General features: G+C 39.5%; 1 protein-coding gene and 1 pseudogene across 3 annotated transcripts in view; one reads left to right on the forward strand and one right to left on the reverse strand.

Annotated features, from left to right (window-relative positions):
• GRM7 (glutamate metabotropic receptor 7) overlaps nt 1–27,597 on the reverse strand; it is an 880,316-nt gene that overhangs the window by 185,254 nt on the left and 667,465 nt on the right. The window lies entirely within an intron of this gene.
• On the forward strand, nt 24,068–25,852 carry LOC111546966 (annotated as a pseudogene). The gene has a single exon (XR_002732986.1). The product of XR_002732986.1 is annotated as a voltage-dependent anion-selective channel protein 1 pseudogene (transcript).

The raw sequence follows: 27,597 nt of genomic DNA on the forward strand, positions 1-27,597 counted from the left end.
AAATATTGATATTCTAATTTGAAATTAATATTAATTTCAAAATATATTCAACCTGTAAAACTACATCATGATGTTTCTTCCTAGATTGGTCAATATCTTCATGTGCCATTTAGAAAATCAGAATTTTAGAGAGTCTCATTTAACATTTCCTCTTCTCATCTTCCATGTCCAACTCAAGACCAAGTCTTACTGATTTTATCCTCTAAGCACTTAGCATAGCCACCTATATTTCTCATTTTGCACCATTACCTCCCACAGATTGAGCCCAGTGGATTCCTCACGTAGGCCCAGAGTCTTAGAAGACCCTCCATTCTGGTTCACACACATCCACTAGATTTCATCCTCCAGACACAGCGGTCTTTTCAGAAGGCAGATCTAATCATCCAATCTAGTCATAGTAACCCTACCCTTCTCTGTTTAAAATTCATTAAATGTGTTTTCATTGCTCATAAGTTAAAAACCCTAATTCTTGGCATGGCCTATAAGACATGCTTTTTATGCCTCATCTCATATGCTGCAATCCTATGAGTATTCTCCAAAGTTCACCCATAGCTGAGCTCTACAACCATATTCTGCTCTCTCTCTCATGGATGGCTTTTCTTTCTTTTGCCCAAGTTAGCTCCTCCTCCATCCTCCAGCCCTCAGTGCCTCAGTCACTTGTGCAAGGATACCATTCCTAGTCTCTCATTTAGGTGAAATTCCCTTAAATGGAGTCTCATACTATCATTGTCAATGATGCAGTTTCATACTGTATATGAGAGAACATCAGATTATCATCTAGTCTCCTTGCCGAGTGCCAAGTTCAGTGAGGGCAGGGACAATGCTTTGGTTCACCAGTTGAGTCCTCATCAGCTAGTACAATGCCTGGCATCAAACAGACAACTAATAAGTATCAGTCAAATAAATATCAAAATAATGGTTATTTACAACAGAGGATAGCAATGACCTCTAATAGCAGGTAGCATAGTTTACCATGTGCCATGCAATTTTTTGGGCACTTGAAACATGCAGTCTCACAATGAATCTTTGCACTAAATATTGTATCTTTTAAGCCCCACCTTACAGAGGTGAAAATTATGAAAACATAGAGGTTGCTATGGTCTGAATGTTTATATCCCCTAAAATTCACATGTTGAAACCCAATCACCAATATGATGTTATTAGGAGGTGGAACCTTTGGGGGTGATTAAATAATGAGGACAAAGCCTTCATGAGTGAAATTACTGCCCTGATAAAAAAAGGTCCCAGAGAGGTTCCTTGTCCTTTCCACCATGTGAGCATGCAAGGATAAAGCATCACATATGAACCAGGAGGCCAGTCTTCACCAGACTCCAAATCTGCCAACACCTTGATCTTGGACTTCTGTGAGAAATAAATTTCTGTTGTTTATAAGCCACTCAGTTTATAATGTTTTGTTACAGCTCCCCAAATCAGATAAGACAGGTTAATTCAGAGGGTAATCTATGCTAATCATCTGAAATGCTGGTTCCCCTTTAAACTTTTAAGTTAAAAAATAAGTTTTACGAAGATTAGCCATGCTTTTGGCCCTTCCTATAGAGTGTCTTTTAAGTATGTAGATATGGTGGCTTCTCACTGCATGGTGAGACATCTACACAGATGGCAGGAGTATGAGCTGGGACTACTGCACATGCAAGAAAAAAGTTAGCAGAGTAATGACTTGAGGTGCTGCTGAGTGTTCTACTGTTATGAGTAATGTTTTATGAGTTACTCCTTAACTGTAAGCATCTGCCTTAAATATAAGTGTCAGTGGGTAAAAATATTTGCCAATTCAAGATTCCTACTGCCAAACCCACATCCTAAAATTCAGGCAGTCGTAACAATGTTTTAATTTGCCATTGAAAGGTACACGGATTGTTAGGACTAAAATGAGTCTTGAAGAATAGCTTGTAGTTGAACACATCATTTGACAAGAGAGAAAAACAACAACAGCTATTGCAAAATGTAAGTTAAAATGAAAATCATGTATCTACCTCATTGGATTCCTTGTTTGTAGGCTGTCATGGGGGCCCTAAAACAGAAAGGTAGGGGAAGAGATTCTATAGTGCCAGTTAACAAAGGATCGGGTGAAATTTTACATTGAGATGGCTTGTGGGGAATAGTAACAGAACTTAGACAACAGTGTTTCAAAATTTTAAAATTCTAATTTCTTCAGATCTCACCTTATTATTACTAGTGACAGCCACAATTATAGTTTAACAGTGATGGCACACTTAGAGTAAACCAAACAGATCTATGCTAAATGCTGCTTAAGGATTGTACCAGTTATTTCATTTGATTTCTCACAAGTGTCATCCACATTTTACAACTGAGAAGAGTGAGACATGGAGAGACCAGGCAACTTAACCCGAAGTCCCCAGCTGGTAAGGAGCAGAATCAGGAGGAGACTCTGGCTGTCTGACTTCAGTATCTGTGCTACTAATCTAAGTTGATTCCTGGGTGGTGCCTTTTCTGACCACCCTAAGTGATCACTCTCCCTATCCACTACTACTCTCCCTTGGGGCAGGAGGCAACTTGGGAGTCTTTTAGACATCCAGCTGAACTGCATTTCCAAGCCCATCATGGATTTATGTTGTAAGCAGTACTGACATGAGTCACTGGCAGGCCATCTGTAGGACTTTCTCCATCAATACCCTGCCTTATGGCTATCACCTGCTGATTACAGAGAAGGGAGGAGGCCCTCAAAATGGCAGCACCAACTAATGGAGAGAGTATAGATCCTTGAAAGACTGAATGGAGCCCGGGTCCTACCATCCCCACACCAACTCCAATCCCCACTGTCTGTCCACACTAGACTGCGACATGAGTATGAGTGATAAATCAACTTTTATTAAGCTAAGCAGCTGATATTTGGGGGTGGATTACTTACCTTAGCTAATTTCTCACTGTTGGTTTCCTCCATAGCATTGATTACAATTACATTTGTACTTTATTGTATATTACTCATTCAGTGTTGTCACATTTGCTCAACTGTAAGTTTCTGAGGGGAGTGACTGAGTCTGTTTCATCTACCACCATAGCTAGCAACTAGCAAGAGTTCAGCCTGAAGCACACATGTAGTGATATTTGTTACATGATTGTTGGGAAGATGGAAGCCAATGCAACAAAATGAATGGGCATACACAAAGAGTTTCCTCCCCAGTGTGATGTGGCTACTTTAAACAGGGTTTAGGTTCAAGAATCAGGAGTGCCAGCATCTACAAGCATATTCTTAAATAAAAGCTTTAGGTTCAAGGACTAAAGATATCCTTCTCCAAGTATTTCTATGGAATTAGAATGCAGGACCCAATTATGTTGATGTATCTAGCAACATTCTACTTTGCATGGCTTCATCATAGCTTTGCATCATAGCTTTGCACAGAGGGTGGGGCACTAGAACACTGCACTGAGACATGAGACCTTTTACCCCTGCCATGGGGCTACCCTGCATTAGTTGAGTTCTTGAAAACAAATTGGGAACTTAATCTACATTTACAACATGTCCATGGTCCCTTCCTGCTATCACAGCTTCTTCAAGAAGATACAATAAATGAGAAGAAAGATCTCCTAGGTAAGAGCTGATATGGGTTAGGCTTTGTGTCCCCATTCAAATCTCATCTTAAATTGTAATCCCGATAATCCCCATAATCCTCACGTGTCAAGGGAGAGACCAGGTGGAGGTAAATGAATCAGAGGGTGATTTCCCCCATGCTGTTCTCAGGAGAGGGAGTAAGTTCTCATGAGATCTGATGGTTTTATATGGGGCTCTTCCCCACTTCACTCAGCACTTCTCTTTCCTGCCACCTTGTGAAGAAGGTTCCTTGCTTCCTCTTTACCATCTGACATTATTGTAAGTCTCCTGCAGTCTCCCCAGCCATGCTGAATGGTGAGCCAATTAAACTTCTTTCCTTAATAAATTACCCATTCTCAGGGAGTTCTTTATAGCAGTAAGAAAATGGACTAATACACGAGCCTACCATGTACCAGGCACTATGATAGTATCATTCACATTTATACTTTTATTGACTGCCTGGGCAGTCCTCTGACCCAGGAAATAAATAAGAAAAATTGATATTTATAGTTCTCATTTATTATGCAACTATTATGAACTAGGCATAAGCATTGTCATATGTGCTTTATATATATAATTTTACATATTAATATGTTATATATAATTATGACAACAAATATATGAAATAAATGTCAAGAATTGTAAAGGATGTGAGATTTTACCCTACTTTCACACTAACAAGTTAGCTTGCACAGTCTCATGAATGTTGGAAGAAGACACAAGACTCCTAGGTCAGAGACAAAGAATAGTTTACTACTCACAGGAATAGTAATAGCCAGTGATATCATTTGTCTTGGTTTCCAAAGTCTCAATACCCACAGGGTGTGAAAAAGGTCCAGATGCATGCTGTACAAGCTGTAGGTTGTTTTACACGTGAAAAACCCTGCGTTTAGGAAACCTCATTATTTTATAAGGGACCTGTATGCAAAACTCTTCAATCTTTAATGTGAGCATTATTTTTATTATCTTGAGCACAGAACAAATTTTCCTCTGCTCCCTAAGGAGAAACTTATCTCTATTTTCCAGTGTGTACTATATAAATATTCTTGGAAAGATGGGGTTTTGAAACAAAAACTGAATTTCTTTATTCATAAGACATGCAGAAATGTGAAAAATTGATGAATAATTTTTCATATTTTATAAATGTGATAGCGAAGCTAAGAATCACTAAGTAATTTACCTAGTTAACCCATAGGAAGATGAATGGGGATTCTAACCCTGATGTATCTAACTCCAAAACTCACACTAACATCCACTGTGAAATACTGCTTCCATATTTTATTGAGCAGGAGAATGGGGCTTAGAGAAATTAAAGATTAAGTCAATAGAGACTGAAGGAGTTTGTAAGCAAGGGAACTGGGATTTGAGTACACACCATCCAACTACAGATCTGGTAGTCTTGCCACCACACCACAGCTATTGATCAAACATCAGTGTACCTGAGTTTGCTGGGTGATCCAGGGCATTTCAAGAAAAGCATACAGAGCAAAGAAAGGTCTAGAGAAAGCAGGAAGCCCAGTTGGCTTAAGTGAGGTGAGGAGGCCTCGATGTGGTGGAAGTAGAAAATACACACACACACACACACACACACAGAGAGAGAGAGAGAGAGAAGAAAAGGGAGAAGAGAAAAAAGGAAGAAAAAGAATAAGGAGGAGGAAGAGAGGCAGAGAAAGGAAAGAAAGAGAGGAAGAAAGGAAGAGAGAGAGAGAAAAAAAGAGAAAGAAAGAAAGGAAGGAAGGAAGGAGGGAGGGAGGGAGAGGAAAAAGAGGAGGGAGACGAAGAAGAGGAAGGGGATGAGGAGAGGAGGAGGAGGAGGAGGAGGAGGCGGAGAGAAAGTAGCTAGAAATGAGTTTGGAGGTTGCTTTCTACCTTGCAGGTTTTGGCCTCCGGGCAGTTACCCAATTCTTAAAAAATGAAAAAGCTCTCTATGCACTTACATGGACAGCACTTAAATCTATTACTAAGCGGGGGCTAGGGGAACCAAGGTAAAGGACAATAACACTTTATGTAAAAAGGGGGAGGATGATGGTAAAAATCCATATTTATATTTACTTGGATATGCAAAAAGAAACTGGAAGGATATATAAAAAGAGCAGCAGTGATAGTGGTGGTGTGTGTATCAGAAAGCAGACGGATATGTTCATTTCATAGCTTTCTATAACTTCTGGTTTTTTGGATCATTTGAATACATTTCCTTTAGAAATTAAATTTATAAAACACAAGCACTGCAGATGCATGTCTTTTCTACAAGGTCAATTTTCAGGATTGGGAAAGTTTTTCTTCTCATATTTTCATAGGCGATTTCAAAATCTTCTGGCATAACTGTCACTTGTGAAAACAGAACTGATTTTGTCTTTAGAAAGTAGAGCATGTGTAAACCCAGCACTTTGGGGGGCCGAGGTGGGCAGATCACGAGGTCAGGAGATCGAGACCATCCTGGCTAACACGGTGAAACCCCGTCTCTACTAAAAATACAAAAAAAAAAAAAAAAATTAACCAGGCATGGTGGCGGGCACCTGTAGTCCCAGCTACTCGAGAGACTGAGGCAGGAGAATGGTGTGAACCCGGGAGGCGGAGCTTGCAGTGAGCTGAGATCGCACCACTGCACTCCAGCCTGCGCAACAGAGCGAGACTCCATCTCAAAAAAAAAAAATAAAAAATGAAAAATAAAAAAAATAAAAATAAAAATAAAAGAAAGTAGAGCACGGACTCCGGCTAGTTGCTGGATTTTCTTTCTCAGCATCTTGCCTATTTTGAAAAAGATATGGGGAGAAGTTTTTCTTCCCATGTGGTTTTCTAGGTAACTTTTGGGAAAATCTTCCAAGTCATAACTTACTGATGTCTTTCCTGATAATAGTTAAGGTGCTTCAATTGCACTCATCCCTTCTCCCTCTCCCCACACACTGGCTCAGAGATATTGTGGTAAATGTTTACAACCAGTTCTCTGAGAGAAAACACAAAAATAAAAACACCTTGATTTGTAGCATTCCTTAATTTCCATGCTATAAACACTATGATTGATTTAAAGGCATCCATGTGATATCATGAGGCAATGTAGCATACAATTATACAGTGTTTCTACCATGCAGACTCAACGGATACTAATAAACTCAGGTGAAGAGAAAATAAAATGTAGTGAAATAATTAGGAAGTGATGAGTTTTAGGTATTTATTGCTTTTGCTTTTAATTTAATGTATTGAATGTAAGTTGATATTATTTAATTTTAATGATGGTTGTTTTTATAAACGGACTCACAAAATTTCTAAAATTCTAATAGTAGTTAGCTCTCTGTTAGGCTGGTATGTGATGGCAAGAGCTGGGTCCAGCCTGCTATTGACAGATCTTAATCTCTCCTCAAGGATACATACTCTCTCTCTCTACTCTGCTTACCAAGGAAACTTTGGGAAAATTGAATAAGACACCGCATACGGGTACAGTGAGTAGTAACAACCAGCATGTATTAAGTCCTGCAGAGTTCTAGGCACTGTGAAAAGTGTCCTGATTTTATTTAATCTTTGCATTCACTTTGAAAAGCTTCAAATATTGGTGCCCATCACAAAATGCAGAGAATGAGGCTCGAAGTTCTTAGAAAAGGGGCACACCCAGAATTGCAACCAAAGCCATACACTTGCCTTTTCCTGAATGCTCACAGACTATTGCTTCAAAATGGCTTTAAGAGATGATTTACATTAAGTTAGATAAATGAGAGGTAGTCCCAGGGGATCACAATTGGAAGAAGAACCAAAAACGTCTTTAGATTGTATAACAGATGGCTCTGCTTCCCACCGTCCTCAGTAAACACATTTTTCCTATTTCTAGAAGAGGCATTTTGCCTGAGATTTTCCATCAAAATATAGTCTGGATTTTCGCTCAGAAATATTTCTTTCAGACATTGTCTTAGTCTGTTTGTGTTGCTATAGAGAAATACCTGAGGCTGGGCAATTTATAAAGAGTTTTATTTAGCCTGTGATTCTGTAGGCTATATAAGAAGCAGGGTGCTGGCACTTGGTTGGCTTCTGGTGAAGGCCTCAGGCTGCTTCCACTCAGGGTGGAAGGCAAAGGGGAGCTGGAGTGTGCAGAGGTTCCATGGTGACAGAGGGAGCGAGAGAGAGACTTAGGAGGTGCCAGGTTTTTCTTAACAACCAGCTCTCATGGGATCTAATAGAGCTGACATTCACTCATTACCTGGAGGATGGCACCAAGACATTCATGAGGAACCTTCCCCTATGACCCAAATGCTTCCCATTAGGCCTCACTTCCAGTGTTTGGGATCAAATTTCAACATCAGATTTGGAGGAGACAAATATCCAAACTACAGCAGTTATACTGTTGCATGCCAGCTGTGCTGGCCAATTGTTCAAGATCCAAAACTTGTCCTTGCCTGCCTTGTCTTCTTTCCCCATTCATGGCCACCACTCTGCCTTTTTTGGGCTTCATTTCAGAATCCATAGTCAGTCCTCTCTCTTTTCCAAACAAGTTCTTCTGGAAAGGATCTCCAGTTAGTGAAATGATTCACTTGCTATTAAGTCCACTGTATTTTAAATATCCAAAGGAATGACACTTCTTACGATGATAGATTAAGGGAGAATTTATTCTTTTACCTGTTTATTTGCTTTTGTTATTTTGCTTGGTTATTTGTTCCTTTTGTACATGGGAGAGTCAGATAGGTAAAAGCATAATTTTATAGTGACCATTATCCAAATTTTGCTACATACTGGAATTATCTGGGGATCTTTAAAAACTACTGATATCTGGCACACACCCTGACTCGGACTTTCTGATTTAATTGATAAGGCATTGGACCTGGGTATTAGGATTTTTTTTGGAAGCACCATGGCATTTCTTATGTGCCTCGAAATTTAGCAAACATTCTTCTAGCTATTAAGAATTCACTCTCTGGGGGCTGTGCTGAGAAAGGCCACTGTGCCAGGGGCTTTCTCATGGATCTGGCATAGGATGGGTTCATTAATTAACACCTCAATTAATTGAATTTTCATTGAGCCCTCCCTTCCTAGTTTAGGCCTCCAGGGCTCTGTAGGATTCAGATTGCATTCTCATTTAGTTTCCCAAGGTCTCCTTGCTTCAAAACAGAAGAAAAGAAGCATCCCACCTCCCAAAAAAGAGCTGTTTACTAAATAGAGTGTAACTCAACTGGCAAACAAGAATGTTTTTTCAATGGCTTTAGTAAGTTACTTTAACATCGGCATTTACATGCAAATAATTAATGGACCAATTACAAATTATTTGGTTGTATTCATTAAAGCAGAACCACGATTTATTAAAGCGGGAACCAAAACAAATGATCTTATTGTGCAAATGCTACATAGTTGTTACAGAAAAACTGGAATATGGAAACTCGGCTTGTCTGCAAGAAAAGAAAAAAAAAGCTCTAGGCTTTTCTGTATCCATTCAGTGGAAAATATGACTAATTCAAGGTCAGCGGTAATTTATGAATTTAAAAACTCTTGGGAGGAATTTACATCTGCTGCCTATACTCTTCGGCAAGCCAAGGTCAGGAGAAGGCTTTATTTTTCACTTGCTTCTCTGCAGTGCATAGCAGCCTTGATGCTGTATTACCCCCTTCTCCCACAGCAAGTTATCTTGTTTCTGGACTGCTGAGAATTATGAATATGAAGACCTGAATTATTCAACAGAAGGTGACTCCATTGGGTAAGTTCAGCCAGAGACTTCCTGAAACTAGCACAATTGTTTTCCTTACTGTTTCCTTAGTAGTCCCCATCCTAGGGCCATGGTCAGGTGTCTATAACAAAAGTCCCTGAGGGATGGATAGATGGATGGCTATACAATGAAGAAAATCTAGCAAAATGTTAGGCACAGAATGCAGATGGTGAGTCTAGGAGCACTGACTCTACCATTCATTCAACTTTTCTGTGTATCTGAAAACTTTTATGACGAAATATGAGAGGATAGGGGAGTGTCCTCATCTTACCCTGTTTTCTGAATTTAGACTCCTTGCATATGAATTAAAAGTAATGGACACTTTTATGGTTTTAATAAATTTGGGCTGAGTTAATATGATAATAACTAATTCGTAATAACTGATAAATAATCAACCAGGTACTACACCAAGTGATTTATTTACTGTATTTAATCCTCACATCAAACCTGAGAAGTAAGTGCTATTATTAGGAAGAAACTGAGGCTCAGAGAAGAAAATTGACTTGCCTGAGTGTTTGATTTTCAAAAGGTTAAGTTCGTTGACCTCATTATTCTTTCTTTTAATTGTGCCTCTAGAAAAATACACAAATTTTAATTGTATAGCTTGTGAATTATTACAAAGTGAGCACACCCATATAATCAGCATCCAGATCAGGAAATAGAATCTTTCCAGACCCTGAAAATTCCCTTCTTTTTCCCAATCACTACCCTCCTTGCCCCAAGTCATCTCCTTGGCTGACTTCTACCTCCATACATTCAATTTGCTAGACCTCATTCTTCTTGTGTTCACATTCCTGAGGCAAAGCTCCCTTTCTGCAAAGTAATAGCATTCTTATCCCAAAGACTTTCTGGTTAAAGAACAAGTTGAATAAGCCACTACTATATTGTGCAAGGTTGCTTTCTCCTTTGCCTACAGAGGGCTTTCAGGTAGCAGAAAAAAATCACTGTAATGAGACAGAAATGGTGCCTGTGAGCAAAGGTATCATGTCTCCTTTACTAGTGGGGCAAGCACCAGACTCTTGGAATTGTTCCGATCAAGGATGAGTTAGACCCTACATTTTAATTCTTCCTTTAGTTTATTCATTCATTAAATACTTAACCCTACATTTTAATTCTTCCTTTTGTTTATTCATTCATTAAATACTTAACATAGTACAGAGTACACAGAGCATCAGGCAATTGGCATGTACACTCAATATGTCAACAGTCAGGTTAGAGATAAAAAGAGGAAAATAAAGATCTGAAATCATTTTGATCAATGCTACTGGAATGTTTTGACAAGTGTCAGAAGTGGAAGCAAATATATATTTTCTACTTGCTCTGTAGCAGGAATAAGACTAAAGCATTTTTTTTTACATGACTCTGTTAATCCTCAGTCCATCAATTGACTCACTCACTCACCCATCCAATAAACATCACTGCATTTCTTATGTGCCATGTGCTAAGGATACTGTTCAAACAAGACACATATTTCCTGTTGACATATAACTTGCAGTATTAAGCATGCATTTTTTAACAAGGAGTGATAATGCCCCCAAGGGGGCAAAAATTGATTTTACAGGGGCAAAAATTTTTAGAATTTACAATGTTTTATGCCCTTCCAAGGAATCACGTTACAGAAATTGATATACAAATTGATATCTGTGGTATTTAAATCATAATGGGAGGGGAGAACAATTAGAGAAAAAAGTGTCAAAAATAATCCTTAGGGGGCAGTATTGAAAAAAGAAATACTTGCCTAAGGAGGAAAGAAACAACATAAAAATATCATGATTATCAGACTCAAAGAGGTACAGTAACCAATGAAAACAGGTAACTGTGAGTCCTGTGTAAGTTGAGACTTGGGAGTGATCTTAGCTTGCCACCTGATGGGATTCTTGGAGTAACAGCAACTTTGATTTACAGATGGGACATAGGGCTTAGCCAGGTTGGGAACTACCCAGGATCTTCCATCCGGTAAGTCAGAGGCAAATCTGACTTCAAATCCAGGGCCCTGGAGGTTGGGTGCTACTCCACCTCCTCCTAATTTATAATCCCAGTGCTTCATGAGGCTGAGGAGGGAGCATCACTTGAAGCCAGGAGTTTGAGACCAGGTAACATAGTGAGACCTCATCTCTCAAGAAATTTAAAAATTAGCCAGGCATGGTGGTACACAATGTAGTTCCAGTTACTCAAGAGGCTAAGGCAGGAGGTTCGTTTGAGCCCTGGAGTTCGAGTTTGCAGTGAGCTACCTGCCACAGCATTCCACTTGGGTGACAGAGTGAGACCCTGTCTCTTAAAAAAAAAAAAAAAGAAGTAAAAATAAAATAAATCCAGGGCTCTTATCACATGATTTATGCCTAAGTGTGAGTGTGCTCTTTCTTCTTAGAAGCAATAGTACTGGGATCCTATCTCGTTTGTCCTCTCTGGGCACCAAACAATGAACTAAGTCCCTCCTGGCTTGAAATCAATCAAGAGCTTTATGTCTAGATTTCCTGACATAATTGTGGAATTTATACAACTGCCTTGTAATAGTGAAAAGCTCTGATTAAGGAAAATCTATTTTTATTGCCCAGGGAGTACGCTCAGACTCACCTTTTACTGGGTCAGTATAAGCCCCGGGATGAAACTGTGCCTCTCATTTAAAGGTAACTCAAGTACAGCACCAGACTTGTACTTTGTCTTCTGTCCCTTGAGGCAAGCGCTCACCATGGCTACAGGTTTTCATGTTGATTTATTGCTTTGGAAAGGTGTATCTATAGAATTCTCTCCTCCTATTAAATTCTGGCAAAATCTTCCTTCACAATCTCTTGCTAAGTTTTACTCCATAAAATCAGAAGTGTGGATCTTTCGCAGTTCATGGACTGCTGTCTTTTCACTTCAAGGATGTGAACTATTATCTGAAAGGGGTGGGTTTCCAGGCCTGCAGCCTGGTGGCAGAATTGCTGCCAAAGCAATTAGCTGAATGCACGGCTGGAAAGTGAAAACGTGGCCTCAGGATGATGCTGTCCTCCATGTTTTCAGAGCAGGTATGGAAGCTGCATAAGACAGGATTGGTCCTTTGGGAACTTCCTGGCCAGCCCATCTTATATCTTTGCTTTTGGATATATTCCCAAATTTTCCTCTCATTGTCACCTCCACCACCACTCATGCCCCGGCTACTTCACCTTCTCCTAATTTACTGAGCCAAATTGGTACTGTGATGAACCCTGTTTTATAGACAATGTAATCAAGACTTAGAAGAGTCAAGTACCTTGCAGTAGGCACACAGTAAGTGGTGGAATTTAAAGTTCTGTCTCCTACTAACGTCTCTGCTCTGAACCATTTATGTAAAACTGACTCCCTAACAGGGATGTAGATTTCAGATAGGACACACCATAATGGCTTCTGGCTGATTCATTTATTCATTTGTTCATTCATTCGTCCATTCAAATAAAAGCTTATTGTGACAAGCACTGTGTGACAAGCACTGTGTGACAAGTACTGTGCTGCAATTGTGAACCAAAGAATCAGGATACCAGCCCTTCATAGAGTTTATGTTTGGGGGTATGGCCACGGTGGGAGGATGGGGAGTAGAAAACAGGCAAGTGAATAATGAAATATTTACAAACAAATGTATAATTTATTTATAAATAAAAATTACTATGCATGGACTGGGCGCAGTGGCTCATGCCTGTAATCCCAGCGTTTTGGGAGGCTGAGGTAGGCAGATCACGAGGTCAGGAGATAGAGACCATCCTGGCCAACATGGTGAAACCCCGTCTCTACTAAAAATACAAAAATTAGCCTGGCATGGTGGCACACGCCTGTAGCCCCAGCTACTTGGGAGGCTGAGGCAGGAGAATCACTTGAACCTGGGAGGTGGAGGTTGCAATGAGCCAAGATTGCATGAGTTCACTCCAGCCTGGTGATAGAGTGAGACTCTGTCTAAAAATACATACATACATACATACATACATACATACATACATAAATGAAAAAAAAATTTTTTTAAATGCTAGGCATGAAACTCAGGGAATTAAAAAGAAAAAGAATGAAAAAGTAGAATAAAAGCATGCTTAAGAGAGGGTGGAATAGAAAACACATCTAAGAGGAGGTGCTATCTTAAATTAAGACCTAAAGACAGAGAAGGAGCAGATTGTAGGAAGGCCTTGGGAGTGCATTATTCCAGGCTGAGAGCAGCAGATTCAAAGACCATGTGGTAGAAACTAACAAGGCTGCTCCAGAAACTGAAAGAAGATCAGTATAATGGTGTAGCAGGGGAGAAAAGCACTGGATCACAGACAGCTGAGAAGGTCTTGAGAGGTATTTGTTATGGGTTGAATTGTGTCCTCTGAAAAGACATGTTGAAGTACTAACTCCCAGTACTTCAGAATGTGACTTTATTTGGAAATAGGGTATTTGCAGGAGTAATGCAGTTACAATGAGGTCATACTTGATTAGGGTAGGTTCTAATGCAATGTGACTGGTGTCCTCAAAAAAGAGAAAATAGAGACAAAGAGATGGATACACAGGGAGAACGCCATAAGATGCTGGAGACAGAGGGTGCCAGGATGCAGCTGTGAGCCAAAGAATGCCAAGAATTTTCAGCCACCCCAAAAGCTAGGAAGAGGCAAGGAAGGTTTCTACCTCTGAGTTTCAGATAGAGTATGGCAATGCTCTTGATTTGGGACTTCTAGCCTTAACTTCACTTCTAACTGTGAAATAATACATGTATATGCTTTAAGCCCTTCCAATTTGGGCTTAAAGCTCTTGAACTCCTGACCTCGTGATCCAGTCGTCTTGGTCTCCCAAAGTCCTGGGATTACAGGCATGAGCCACCACACCCGGCCAAGAGACTGGTTTTAAAGAAAGCACAGAGAACTTCATCAAGACGTTTAGAAGAACTTCCTGATCGTAAGGTGAAAAGCACATCTTTTTCATGGAATTATGCACACTGTTCTAGTGACATTTTTTTCAGAAACTCACATAAAGCCTTGCCAGAGGCTGGGGAATAAATGCTAGGATGATGGTTTAGTGGAGAGTGGTATAGTCTACCCAGCTATTGTAGTCTCACTGTTCTCTGCTGATCTGGGTACAATAAATCACCTCAACAGACATGGTCTATGGCCTTTGAGTATTTAGAATCCCAGATCTCATCTATAAGAATCAACCATCTGAAAGTTAATTTTAGAGGTCCATGAAGAGGAACCAAATTTTGCATCATTTGGCAAAGGGACAGTTAATTTTGGAGTGGGGGCAGCTGAGAGTTCCTCTCAGAAACATGAACACACAGTGCAGTAAGAATTTGGATTTTCTCTTACTAGTTGCAATCAAGCACAAAAATCACATCCTCTCTACCAAATCCCTATTCTGATAACCTGCTTAACAATGTAAGTTTATCTGACATTTGTTCACTTGGTTTTGTTACAAAAAGAACAAAAACAGAAATAACAAGATCCATGATAGGTAGCATCTCCGAAACAGACAGCCAGTATGCCTTCTGAATCTTCAAAAACCGATTACACTGTGTTTTGTTGTACATGCTTTTTATCTTTTTTTTTTTTTTTTTGCTTTGGCACAGCATATTGCTATAGCACTCAGACAACCTGCAGGCACTCAATGATGTTTACTGATTTGAATAGAATTTTACCAATATTTTAAAACTGCCAACATGTCTGTAAGCTTTTTCCAAATAAGACTTCTGGTTAAATTAAACTTTGATGTTTTTTATCCTTGTGAAAATGGAGAGTTTTGCTGACGCAGATTCCCTAGCCTGGTATGGTTGCTTGTAGCCCAGGAGTAGTAACAGCTAAAGCAGGACATAGACAAAGTCCTGTGTATCAAAATACAGTATGGGCTGGACATGGTGACTCATGCCGGTAATCCCAGCACTTTGGGAGGATGAAGCGCACAGATCACCTGAGGTCAGGAATTTGAGACCAACCTGGCCAACATGGTGAAACCCCGTTTCTAATAAAAAAATACAAAAATTAGCTGGGTGTGATTGCGCACCCTTGTAATCTCAGCTTCTCAGGAGGCTGAGGCAGGAGAATCACTTGAACCCGGGAGGCAAAGGTTGCAGTGAGCTGAGATCGTACCACTGCACCCCAGCCTGGGCAACAAGAGTGAAACTTCGTCTCAAAAAATAAAAATAAAAAAAAATAAAATGGAGTAATGACCTAAGCAGAAACTCCTGTTTAATCATGGAATCAGCATAAACAAGTAGATGATAAGCTCAAACCAGTTAAATTTTGGATACTGCTGCTGGGAGCATTCCTTCCAAATACTATTTTCATCTTGCCCAGACTATTCTGGTGGGGGGGGAGGGGGGAGAATAACCAAAACATAACTCGGCTGAAGCTCAAATTTTTGCCATGTTGATTCAAACTGCAGACCATATTGGCCTACATCAGTAGTTCTTGCAATGTGGGGGGCCTATTAGTCAAAAGCAATAGACTTTCTCTTCTAAAGATATACATCTGCATGCCTAGTTGAATAATCTACACTAAAACACTCAGTTCCTGGGCCACCTTCCCTGCCAACCTGAGTTCCAAAGGAGAGTAAGCTTGTGCATTCCATCTCTGTAGAACAGGACCTCCTACTGCACAGATTCTAAGTATTTTATGGAACTGACCTAAAGTCTAATCCATGCAGCAATTGTTTTGGTAAACACAACATGAAAAACAAGTGCTTGTGGATCTTTACATTGAGACTGGTTTAGTAGTTAAACCTAGTCATTTGCCTTATTGATTGACTAATGGATAGATTTATTTTTGGAAGAGTTTCTGCCAAGTTCCTTGAATCTGTTATGGTAGACACCCCCTTCTGTCTCAAGCTACACAATCAGACACACTGAGGTTCTAAAGCAGCTTCTTAGTAGAACCAAAGATTCATTGTCACTTTGCTAAAGTAGCCCTTTTGGGTTAGCCTGAACTGAGAGTTTAGAACCCTAGTTTTAGTTAAGAAGGTAGCTGCCTTCAAAAGTCAATCCATCAATAAATAAATAAAAGGGAGGAAAGAAGAAGAGATTAAAATCAGGAAGTGAAGAAGAGCGGGCCAAAAGAGGAGAGAACTCAAGTTGAGAGGTGTGAATAATCATGCTTAAGATTACACAGCTGGCCTGGTGCCCTGTCCTCACACACTCCTCCAGACATTACCTGCAGCTCTGAAGGGCCATTCTGGTGTGTGCTGTAAACTTCTTTCCTCAAGCATCTGTGCCCCTTTCCTGATGATTTTCTCTGGCCACAAGAGCTTGTCTTGCCCATAGAAGCAACATTTCAGAAATGTTGAAAAGTTAACACCATGTATGAGTTATCTATTATTCCATAAAAATTACCCCAAGTATAGTAACTTAACCAATATTTATTATCTCACACTATTTATGAGGGTAGGAAATCTGGGAGAAACATGGTCAAATGATTCTATCTCAAATTCTCTCAGGAGACTGGACCTTGAAGGGCTGGTCACAGCTACAGTCATCTGAATGTTGGACTGGGGCTGAAGGATCCACTTCCAAGATCACTGACTCAAGACTGTGGGTAGGAGGCCAATATGAGCCAAATGAGCCTCTGCATTTGGCTTCCTCAATGGTAGCTGGCTGCCCCCAAGCTAGTGATCCAAGAGAGAAAACAATGTAGAAGTCATGCTGTCTGTTATAACCTAGCCTCAGTAGTGATATCCTATCACCTCTGCCATATTCTGTTGGTTACACAGACCAATCCTGATACATTAGGGGAACAGATTACACAAGGACATAAATACCAAATACTATGAGGCAGAGATTTTTAAGGGTTATCTTGTTGGCTGGCTTCCACGTGTCCCCAGAATTAGTCCTTATGTAATAAGAAATAGGAGTCACTGGATAATATCCCAGTTTTTGTTCCTTGCTGAGACAATTCCAAGTTGTGTCCTACAAAGCCCTTCATGTACATCCTGGTGAACTGAAGTCCCAGCTACCAATAGTGGTAATAGTTATTGGTTATCTTCTGTTCCCCATTATCTTACCATGCTTCCTGGGATTATCTAACAACTGATAAGTGATCTCAAACTTATTCAGAAACACAAAGTAAGATAGCTAAATGGAGCAGACTTCAGAAACCAAGTCCCACATTCTGATTCCAGAGCCCATTATCTGAGCCACCACACACTTTTGGTACTAGGATTGGGTTAAAAAGAGTTAGAAACATACGCCTACCATTCTTGTATGTTGTCTCCCAAGAAGTCCTGTTAGAGGAGCACCAGTTTCTCTCCTTAAACATCCTGAGGAGCAGGGCTCCTATGAACCCACATGTAGATGTTTAAAAGGCACTTCCCACCTTACGCAGTTGTAGACCCCTGAATTTGTGGCTTGCAGGTGGATAATGTCCTTGTGGGATGATGCTTTACTCAGGATGGACACAAGTATCTGCCAAGGTGCATGGTTGGACAAGTAAAACATGGGCTGGATTGAAATCCCCTTTGGACTCTGTAGTTGGGGTAACTTACACAGTATCTTTATTGAGTAAAATTCCCCAGGTATGTTTTCTGCACTATTGTATGGTTAGAGCAATATTAATTGTTAGTCCTCCTGTGCATGAAGAGTAAAGAGTCCAGTTCTTCAATGCCTGACAGAGACGCCTACTATGAAGGGAAGGAAATTAGAGCATATGGAAGTTAAGTGTTCTTCCCCTTACTGCAAAGGTAGTAATTGGAAGAGCTGTCAGTTGAATTATGGAGGAAGCCAGGTGAATGGAGGTGCCTCCTGTGTCTATGGTTCTGAGCTTCCCTTGGGCCTACCATGATTTCTAAGCCTTCTGCATGCCCAGTAGTGGTCACTTCAGCCAGTGCCTAGGACTACTTTATAACTATGTTACATTTTTTTTTTTTTTTTTTTTTTTTTTTTTTTACTAAAGCAATCAATCCTCTTGGTTATCTTCCTAATGTTCATTATTTCCCCTATCTGTTCCAAATGAAACCCTGTTTTTCTTTTTTCTTTTTTCCAGGTATCCATCCTCCTCCAGTTGCATCAGCCCTGTCAGGAGGGTTCTCTAAGTCAGTTATGATTGTCTCATTTCCTGAGATACTATTAGTTTGGGGGATTGGTATATACAAGATTCTAACAAAAGACTCCCTTAAACATGCAGAGACTATTTGGGAAAGTTTTCTCACCTTAAAAAGACATATAGGTAGAAATGTCAATTGAACCGTCAGTTCATGGTCATATCTGGATGTAACACCTGATACTCCCACAAATACCCAACAGTAAGAGAAGTTAGCTGAAGGACAAATAGCAGTGGAAGAGTAGAAAGAGGGTAGTCACCTGCATATGCATTCTCATGACATTGGAATGTGGAATCAACCACCCCCCAGAACAGCCTATGATGTTCCCATTACATAAGAAAATGCATTTCCTTAATAGCTGTGTTTTTCTATTGCCAAAGATTTCTCGACAGAGTCACCAGCTGTGACACCCCTGGATTTCCACATATTGTATTCTATTTTTACTTACTTGTCATATTGCCAACAACTAGAAATATACTCTGTAAAGATAAGGAGTGGGTCTTCAACTATATATTCCCTATAAAATTAAGGGCCCTGTTTATTAGAGCTCCTGAATAAGTGGAATAACCACGACCACTGAATTCTAACTCACACTTTAAGGGGACTTTTTAAGGTGAAATGAAATACTTGAATTCTGGGTGGAACCTTGGAAATGTTATTTCTGAGTCTCTGTTTCCTCATCTAAGAAATGGGAGATAGTAAACACAGTGGTTAAAAACACAAGATATGGAATTACCCAGACATGCGTTCAAATCTTGATCCTACAATACTGTAACAGGGCAAGTTTCTTCACTTCTCCATGCCACAGTTTTCTCATGTGTAGAATTACGCAATAGTATATATCTCAAAATGTGGTTGTAAGGCTTCAATGAGATTGTATATTTAAAGTATTCACACTTTTGGCTGGGCGCTGTGACTCACGTCTGTAATCCCACCATTTTGGGAGGCTGAAGAAGGCAGGTCACTTGAAATCAGGAGTTCAAGACCAGCCTGGCCAATATGTTGAAACTCTCTCTCTACTAAAAATACAAAAATTAGCCAGGTGTGGTCACCACCACCTGTGGTCCCAGCTACTTGGGGCGGCTGAGACAGGAGAATCACTTGACCTGGGAGGCAGAGGTTGTAGTAAGCCAAGGTTGTACCACTGCACTCCAGCCTTGGTAAAAGAGTGAGATTCCATCTCAAAAAACAAACAAACAACAACAACAACAAAAACCAAAAAAAGTATTTAGCCTTTTCTATGTCACATTTTAAATACTCAACTGATAAATCACTGGTTGGTTTGCTGTATGAGCATGGTAAAATGTACAACATAACATCTACCATGTGGTAGGAATGTAGTAAATCAGTAAGGAAAAAATTGCAGATATGAGTCTTGTCTATGAGGCTGAGATGGCACAGCTCCTATTACCCTTTGGAATTAGGGAAAGTTGGCAGTGGGAATTAAATATTGATTTCATTTTCACTTCATTGAGTCTCCTATTGATTTCAACAAGGAAGATGACAGTCAATCACTAAACAGACACTCAGTAAATAACAGGAAAGTTTGCTTTTCTTTCAGGATTGGGGTTTCCTCTGGATTGCCACAGCCCTTTTGTGAGGCTACACAGCATATTGGAGATCCTGGCTTGCTCCTTGGGGCCACAGGCATAGAGATGAATTAGTCATCATAGTTGCCCTTAAGGACCTAACATTCTCTAAACACTGCTTTAGTTGTGTCCCAGAGATTCTGGTGCATTGTGGTCTTTGTTTTCATTGGTTTCAAAAAGCTTACTTATTTCTGCCTCAATTTTGTTATTTACGCAGTAGTCATTCAGGAGCAGGTTGTTCAGTTTCCATGTATTTGTGAGGTTTTGAGTGAGTTTCTTAATTCTGAGTTCTAATTTGATTGCACTGTGGTCTAAGAGAATGTTTGTTATTTCTGTTCTCTTGCATTTGCTGAGGAATGTATCACATCTGATTATGTGGTCAATTGTAGAATAAGTGCGATGTGGTCCTGAGAAGAATGTATATTCTGCTGATGTTTGATGGAGAGTTCTACAGATGTCTATTAGGTCTGCTGGGACCAGAGCGGAGTTTGAGTCCTGAATATCCTTGTTAATTTTCTGTCCTGTTGATCTGTCTAATATTGACAGTGGGGTGTTAAAGTCTCCCATTATTATTGTGTGGGAATCTAAGTCTCTTTGTAGGTCTCTAAGAACGTACTTTATGAATCTTGGTGCTTCTGTATTGGGTGCATATGTATTTAGGAGAGTCAGCTCTTCTTGTTGCATTGATCCCTTTACCATTATGTAATGCCCTTCTTCTTCTTCTTTTTTTTAATCTTTGTTGGTTTAAAGTCTGTTTTATCAGACATTAGGATGGCAACCTCTGTTTTTTTTTTCTTTCCATTTGCTTGGTAAATATTCCTCCATGCCCTTATAGCACGAAATGCCCACAGAAGAAATCAGGAAAGATCTAAAATTGACACCCTAACATCACAATTAAAAGAACTAGAGGAACAAGAGCAAACAAATTCAAAAGCTAGCAGAAGACACGAAATAACTAAGAGCAGAACTGAAGGAGATAGAGACACAAAAATCTCTTCAAAAAATCAATGAATCTAGGAGCTGGTTTTTTGAAAAGATTAATAAAATAGATAAACTGCTAGCCAGAATAATAAAGAAGAAAAGAGAGAAGAATCAAATAGACTCAATAAAAAATGATAAAGGGGATATCACTACTGATCCCACAGAAATACAAACTACCATCAGAGAATACTATAAACATCTCTACGCAAATAAACTAGAAAGTTGAGAAGAAATGGATAAACTCCTGGACGCATACACCCTTCAAAACTAAACCAGGAAGAAGTTGAATCCCTGAATAGACCAATAACAAGTTCTAAAATTGAGGCAGTAATTAATAACCTATCAACCAAAAAAAGCCCACGACCAGAGAGATTCACAGCCAAATTAATTCCACCAGAGGTACAAAGAGGAGCTGGTACTATTCCTTCTGAAACTCTTCCAAACAATAGAAAAAGAAGGACTCCTCCCTAACTCATTTTATGAGGCCAGCATCATCCTGATACCAAAACCTGGAAGAGACACAACAAAAAAGGAAAATTTCAGGCCAATATCCCTGATGAACATCGATGCAAAAATCCTCAATAAAATACTGGCAAACCAAATCCAGCAGCACACTCAATAAACTAGGTATTGATGGAACATGTCTCAAAATAATAAGAGCTATTTATGACAAACCCACAGATAATAACATACTGAATGGGTAAAAGTTGGAAGCATTCCCTTTGAAAACTAGCACAAGACAAGGATGTCCTCTCTCCCCACTCCTATTCAAGGTAGTATTGGAGGTTCTACCCAGGGCAATCAGGCAAGAGAAAGAAACAAAGTGTATTCAGATAGGAAGAGAGGAAGTCAAATTGTCTCTGTTTGCAGATTACATGATCCTCTATTTAGAAAACCTCACCGTCTCAGCCTAAAATCTCCTTAGGCTGATAAGCAACTTCAGCAAAGTCTCAGGATACAAAATCAATATGCAAAAATCACAAGCATTCCTATATACCTATAATAGAGAGCCAAATCATGGTGAACTCCCATTGACAACTGCTATAAGAGAATTGAATACCTAGAAATACAACTTCCAAGGGATGTGAAGGACCCCTTGAAGGAGAACTACAAACCGCTGCTCAAAAAATAAGAAAGGACACAAACAAATGAAAAAACATTCCATGCTCATGGATAGGAAGAATCAATATCGTGAAAATGGCCATACCGCCCAAGGTAATTTACAGATTCAATGCCATCCCCATCAAGATACCAATGAGTTTCTTAACAGAATTGGAAAAAAAATGTTTTAAAGTTCATATGGAACCAAAAAAGAGCCCACATTGCCAAGTCAATCCTAAGTCAAAAGGACAAAGCCGGAGGCGTCACGCTACCTGACTTCAAACTATACTACAAGGCTACAGTAACCAAAACAGCATGGTACTGGTGCCAAAACAGAGATATAGACCAATGGAACAGAAAAAAAAAGCCTCAAATCTAATGTCACACATCTACAACCATCTGATATTTGACAAACCTGACAAAAACAAGCAATGGGGAAAAGATTCCCTATTTAATAAATGGTGTTGGGAAAACTGACTAGCTAGTTGCAGAAAACTGAAACTGGACCTCTTCCTTACACCTTATACAAAAATTAACTCAAGATGGATTAAAGACTTAAACATAAGACCTAAAACATAAAAACCCGAGAAGAAAACCTAGTCAATACCATTTAGGACATAGGCATGGGCAAAGGCTTCATGACTAAAACAACCAAAGCAATTGCAACAAAAGCCAAAATTGACAAATGGGATCTAATTAAACTAAAGAGCTTCTGCACAGCAGAAGAAACTATCATCAGAGTGAATAGGCAACCTACAGAATGGGAGAAATTTTTTGTAACCTATCCATCTGACAAAGGGCTAATATCCAGAATCTACAAAGACACAAATGTACAAGAAAAAAACAAATAGCCCCACAAAAAAGATAAGAACAGATAAGAAAGATAAGATAAGAAAGATAAGGGTGAAAGATAAGAACAGACACTTCTCAAAAGAAGACATTTATGTGGCCAACAAACATATTAAGAAAAAGCCCATTAACACTGGTCATTAGAGAAATACAAATCAAAACCACAATGAGCTACCATCTCACACTAGTTAGAATGGTGATCATTAAAAAGTCAGCAAACAACAGAAGCTGGAGAGAATGTGGAGAAATAGGAACACTTTTACACTGTTGGTAGGAGTATAAACTAGTTCAACCATTTTGGAAGACAGTGTGGCAATTCCTCAAGGATCTATAACCAGAAATACCATTTGATTCAGCAACCCCATTGCTAGGTATATACCCAAAGGATTATAAATCATTCTACTATAAAGACACATGCACATGTATGTTTATTTCAGCACTGTTCACAATAGCAAAGTCTTGGAACCAACCCAAATGCCCATCAATGATAGACTAGATAGAGAAAATGTGGCACATATACACCATAGGGAATACTATGCAGCCATAAAAAGGATGAGTTCATGTCCTTTGCAGGGACATGGATGAAGCTGGAAACCAACATTCTCAGCAAACTAACACAGGAACAGAAAACCAAACACCGCATATTCTCACTTATAATTGGGAGCTGAACAATGAGAACACATGGACACAGGGAGGGGAACATCACACACTGGGGCCTGTTGTGGGGTGAGGAGCTAGGGGAGGGATAACATTAGGAGAAATACCTGATGTAGATGACGGGTTGATGGGTGCAGCAAACCACCATGGCACATGTATACCTATGTCACAAACCTACACGTTCTGCACGTCCCAAAACTTAAAGTATAAAAATAAACATATAAAATGTTGAACTGACAAAAAAAAAAAAAAAAAGAAAAAGAAAAAAGAAAAGAACCTAACAGCCAGTGGTCTTCTGAGTCAAAACAACAACAGCTTATTTGTTCACCAGGTTGAGTCTTTTGAGAATGGCCATAATTTTTCAGTCATGCCAGGAGTGGTCATTCTTAGGACAGGGCTGGTAAGGGTACCAGGATCAAGGGTTTGATTAGACATTGAGGATCGAGAGTAGAAACAATAAAAACAATATCTTAAGGCAGGTTGATTAACCTTGAGCAAAATGCAAAGGTGTTCATGCATTCAGGGAATCATACAGGCAGTGGGCTAGGAACCAAGTTATGAGAACTAAGGAGAGTCTGTGAAAAAGCTATGGAGCAAGAATATTTGACAAAAAGTGTCCATTAAGAGTCTCTATAATGCTCCCTGCCTCCGCGCCGCAGCCCCCGCTGTAGCCGCCTCCGAGCCCGCCGCCACCGCCTCTGAGCAGAAGATGGCTGTGCCACCCACGTATGCCGATCTTGGCAAATCTGCCAGGGATGTCTTCACCAAGGGCTATGGATTTGGCTTAATAAAGCTTGATTTGAAAACAAAATCTGAGAATGGATTGGAATTTACAAGCTCAGGCTCAGCCAACACTGAGACCACCAAAGTGACGGGCAGTCTGGAAACCAAGTACAGATGGACTGAGTACGGCCTGACGTTTACAGAGAAATGGAACACCGACAATACACTAGGCACCGAGATTACTGTGGAAGATCAGCTTGCACGTGGCCTGAAGCTGACCTTCGATTCATCCTTCTCACCTAACACTGGGGAAAAAAATGCTAAAATCAAGACAGGGTACAAGCGGGAGCACATTAACCTGGGCTGCGACATGGATTTTGACATTGCTGGACCTTCCATCCGGGGTGCTCTAGTGCTGGGTTACGAGGGCTGGCTGGCCGGTTACCAGATGAATTTTGAGACTGCAAAATCCCGAGTGACCCAGAGCAACTTTGCAGTTGGCTACAAGACTGATGAATTCCAGCTTCACACTAATGTGAATGACGGGACAGAGTTTGGCGGCTCCATTTACCAGAAAGTGAACAAGAAGTTGGAGACCGCTGTCAATCTCGCCTGGACAGCAGGAAATAGTAACACGCCTTCGGAATAGCAGCCAAGTATCAGATTGACCCTGACGCCTGCTTCTCGGCTAAAGTGAACAACTCCAGCCTGATAGGTTTAGGATACACTCAGACTCTAAAGCCAGGTATCAAACTGACACTGTCAGCTCTTCTGGATGGCAAGAACGTCAATGCTGGTGGCCACAAGCTTGGTCTAGGACTGGAATTTCAAGCATAAATGAATACTGTACAATTGTTTAATTTTAAACTATTTTGCAGCATAGCTACTTTCAGAATTTAGTGTATCTTAATGTTGTATGTCTGGGATGCAAGTATTGCTAAATATGTTAGCTCTCCAGGTTAAAGATGATTCAGCTTTAAGATGTTACCCTTCCAGAGGTACAGAAGAAACCCATTTCCAAAAAAGGTCCTTTCAGTGGTAGACTCGGGGGGAGCTTAGTGGCCCCTTTGAGATGCCAGGTTTCTTTTTTATCTAGAAATGGCTGCAAGTGGAAGCTGATAGTATGTAGGCACTTTGTAAATTCATATTGAGTAAATGAATGAAATTGTGATTTCCTGAGAATCGAACCTTGGTTTCCTAACCCTAATTGATGAGAGGCTTGCTGCTTGATGGTGTGTACAAACTCACCGGAATGGGACTTTTTTGGACAGATCTTCATGACCTGTTCCCACCCCAGTTCATCATCACCTCTTTTACACCAAAAGGTCTGCAGGGTGTGGTCACTGTTTCTTTTGTGCCATTTTGGGGTGGAGAAGGTGGATGTGATGAAGCCAATAATTCAGGACTTACTCCTTCTTGTGTTGTGTTTTTTTTTGCCCTTGCACCAGAGTATGAAATAGCTTCCAGGAGCTCCAGCTATAAGCTTGGAAGTGTCTGTGTGATCGTAATCACATGGTGACAACACTCAGAATCTAAATTGGACTTCTGTTGTATTCTCACCACTCAATTTGTTTTTTAGCAGTTTAATGGGTACATTTTAGAGTCTTCCATTTTGTGTGGAATTAGATCCTCCCCTTCAAATGCTGTAATTAACATCACTTAAAAAAACCTGAATAAAATATTGAAACCTCAAAAAAAAAAAGAGTCTCTATAATGTTAGTGACCTTGACCTAATAATTCTACTCTTGAGACTCTCTCCTAAACAAATAAAGAATTTCTGCCCATATAACAAACTTCCCTTGCAGTGTCTCCTTGCTATACCAAACCCCAAAACTTGAATGGATGTGCGAATAGACAGTCGGCTTGGTAGGTGAATAGATGGATTCTTTCATTCCAAAGTGCCTCTTAAGAACCAGAAGCTATCATAAAGTTTCCTTCAACAAACATTAATTGAAGCCTATCATGTGTCAGTAATTAGGCTACATACTGGAGATGTATTAATTCACTGCAATAATCATTTGATGACTAATAGGAGCTTGGCACCATTCTAGACAATAAGACGCTGATAATACAGGGCTCTCAAACTTTACCACAAAATATTTTTGAAAGATTCTTGTCAAATATTCAGTTTCCAGACTTCAACACCCCACTGATAACATTAGACAGATAGAGACAGAAAACTAACAAAAAAGTTCTTAAGTTTGACACCTGACTAATTAGACCTAATAGATATCTACACAACATGCTACCCAACAATTACAGAATATGCGTTCTTCCCACCCCAATACTCTAAGATTGACCACGTGCAATGTCATTAAGCAAGTCTCAATAAATTAAAAAAAAAAAACTAAATCATACCAAGCATATTCTCAGATCACAGTGGAATAAAAATAGAAATCAATACTAGAGGAACTCTCAAAACCACACAATTACACGAATTGTCCTGAATAAATTTTGAGTGAACAACAAAATTAAGGCAGAAATAAAAAAATTATTTGAAAAAAATGAAAATGCAGACACAACATACCAAAACCTCTGATACATGGCAAAAGCAGTGTTCAGAGGAAAGTTTATAGTGCTAAATGCCTACATCAAAAAGAAAGATCTCAAATTGACAATCTACCCTTGCATATAAAGAGACTATAAAAACAAGAACAAACTAAACACAAAGCTAGTGGAAGAAAAAAAAAAATAACTAAAAGCAGAGCATAAATAAATAAAACTGAGTTCCCAAAAATCATACATAGGATCAATGAAGTTTTGAAAAGTTGGTTCTTTGAAAATGTAAACAACAGACCACTAGTTGGATTAACAAGGTAAAAAGAAGACTCAAATGAGCAAAATCAGAAATAGTGAAAGGGACATTACAACCAATTCCACAGAAATACAAAAGATCCTCAGAGACTATTATGAACACCTTTATAAACGCAAACAAGAAAATCTAGAGAAAATTAATAAGTTCCTGAAAATACACAATCTTCCAAGATTTAATCAGGAAGAAACTGAAATCCTGAACAGACCAATAATGAGTTCTATAATTGAATTAGTAATAAAAAATCTACCAACTAAAAAAAGCCCTGGACCATATGGATTACCAGCTGAATTCCACCAGATGTACAAAGAAGAGCTGGTACCAATCCTGCTGAAACTATACCACAAAACTAAGGAGGAGGGATTTCTCTCTAACTTATTCTGTGAAACCAGTAGTATACTTATACTAAAATCTGGCAAAGATGCAACAAAAAAATAAAACAGTGGGTCAGTATCCGTGATTAACATAAATGTAGCAATTCTCAACAAAATAGCAGCAAACTGAAACCAGCACATCAAAAAGTTAATTCAACACAATAAAGTGGGCTTTATTTCTGGCGTGCAAGTTTAGTTCAACATATACAAGTCAATAAATGTGAGTTACCACATAAACAGAATAAAAAAAAAAAAACATGCAA

The sequence above is a fragment of the Piliocolobus tephrosceles genome, chromosome 2 (assembly GCF_002776525.5).
Source record: "Piliocolobus tephrosceles isolate RC106 chromosome 2, ASM277652v3, whole genome shotgun sequence".
Taxonomy (NCBI): Eukaryota; Metazoa; Chordata; class Mammalia; order Primates; family Cercopithecidae; genus Piliocolobus; species Piliocolobus tephrosceles.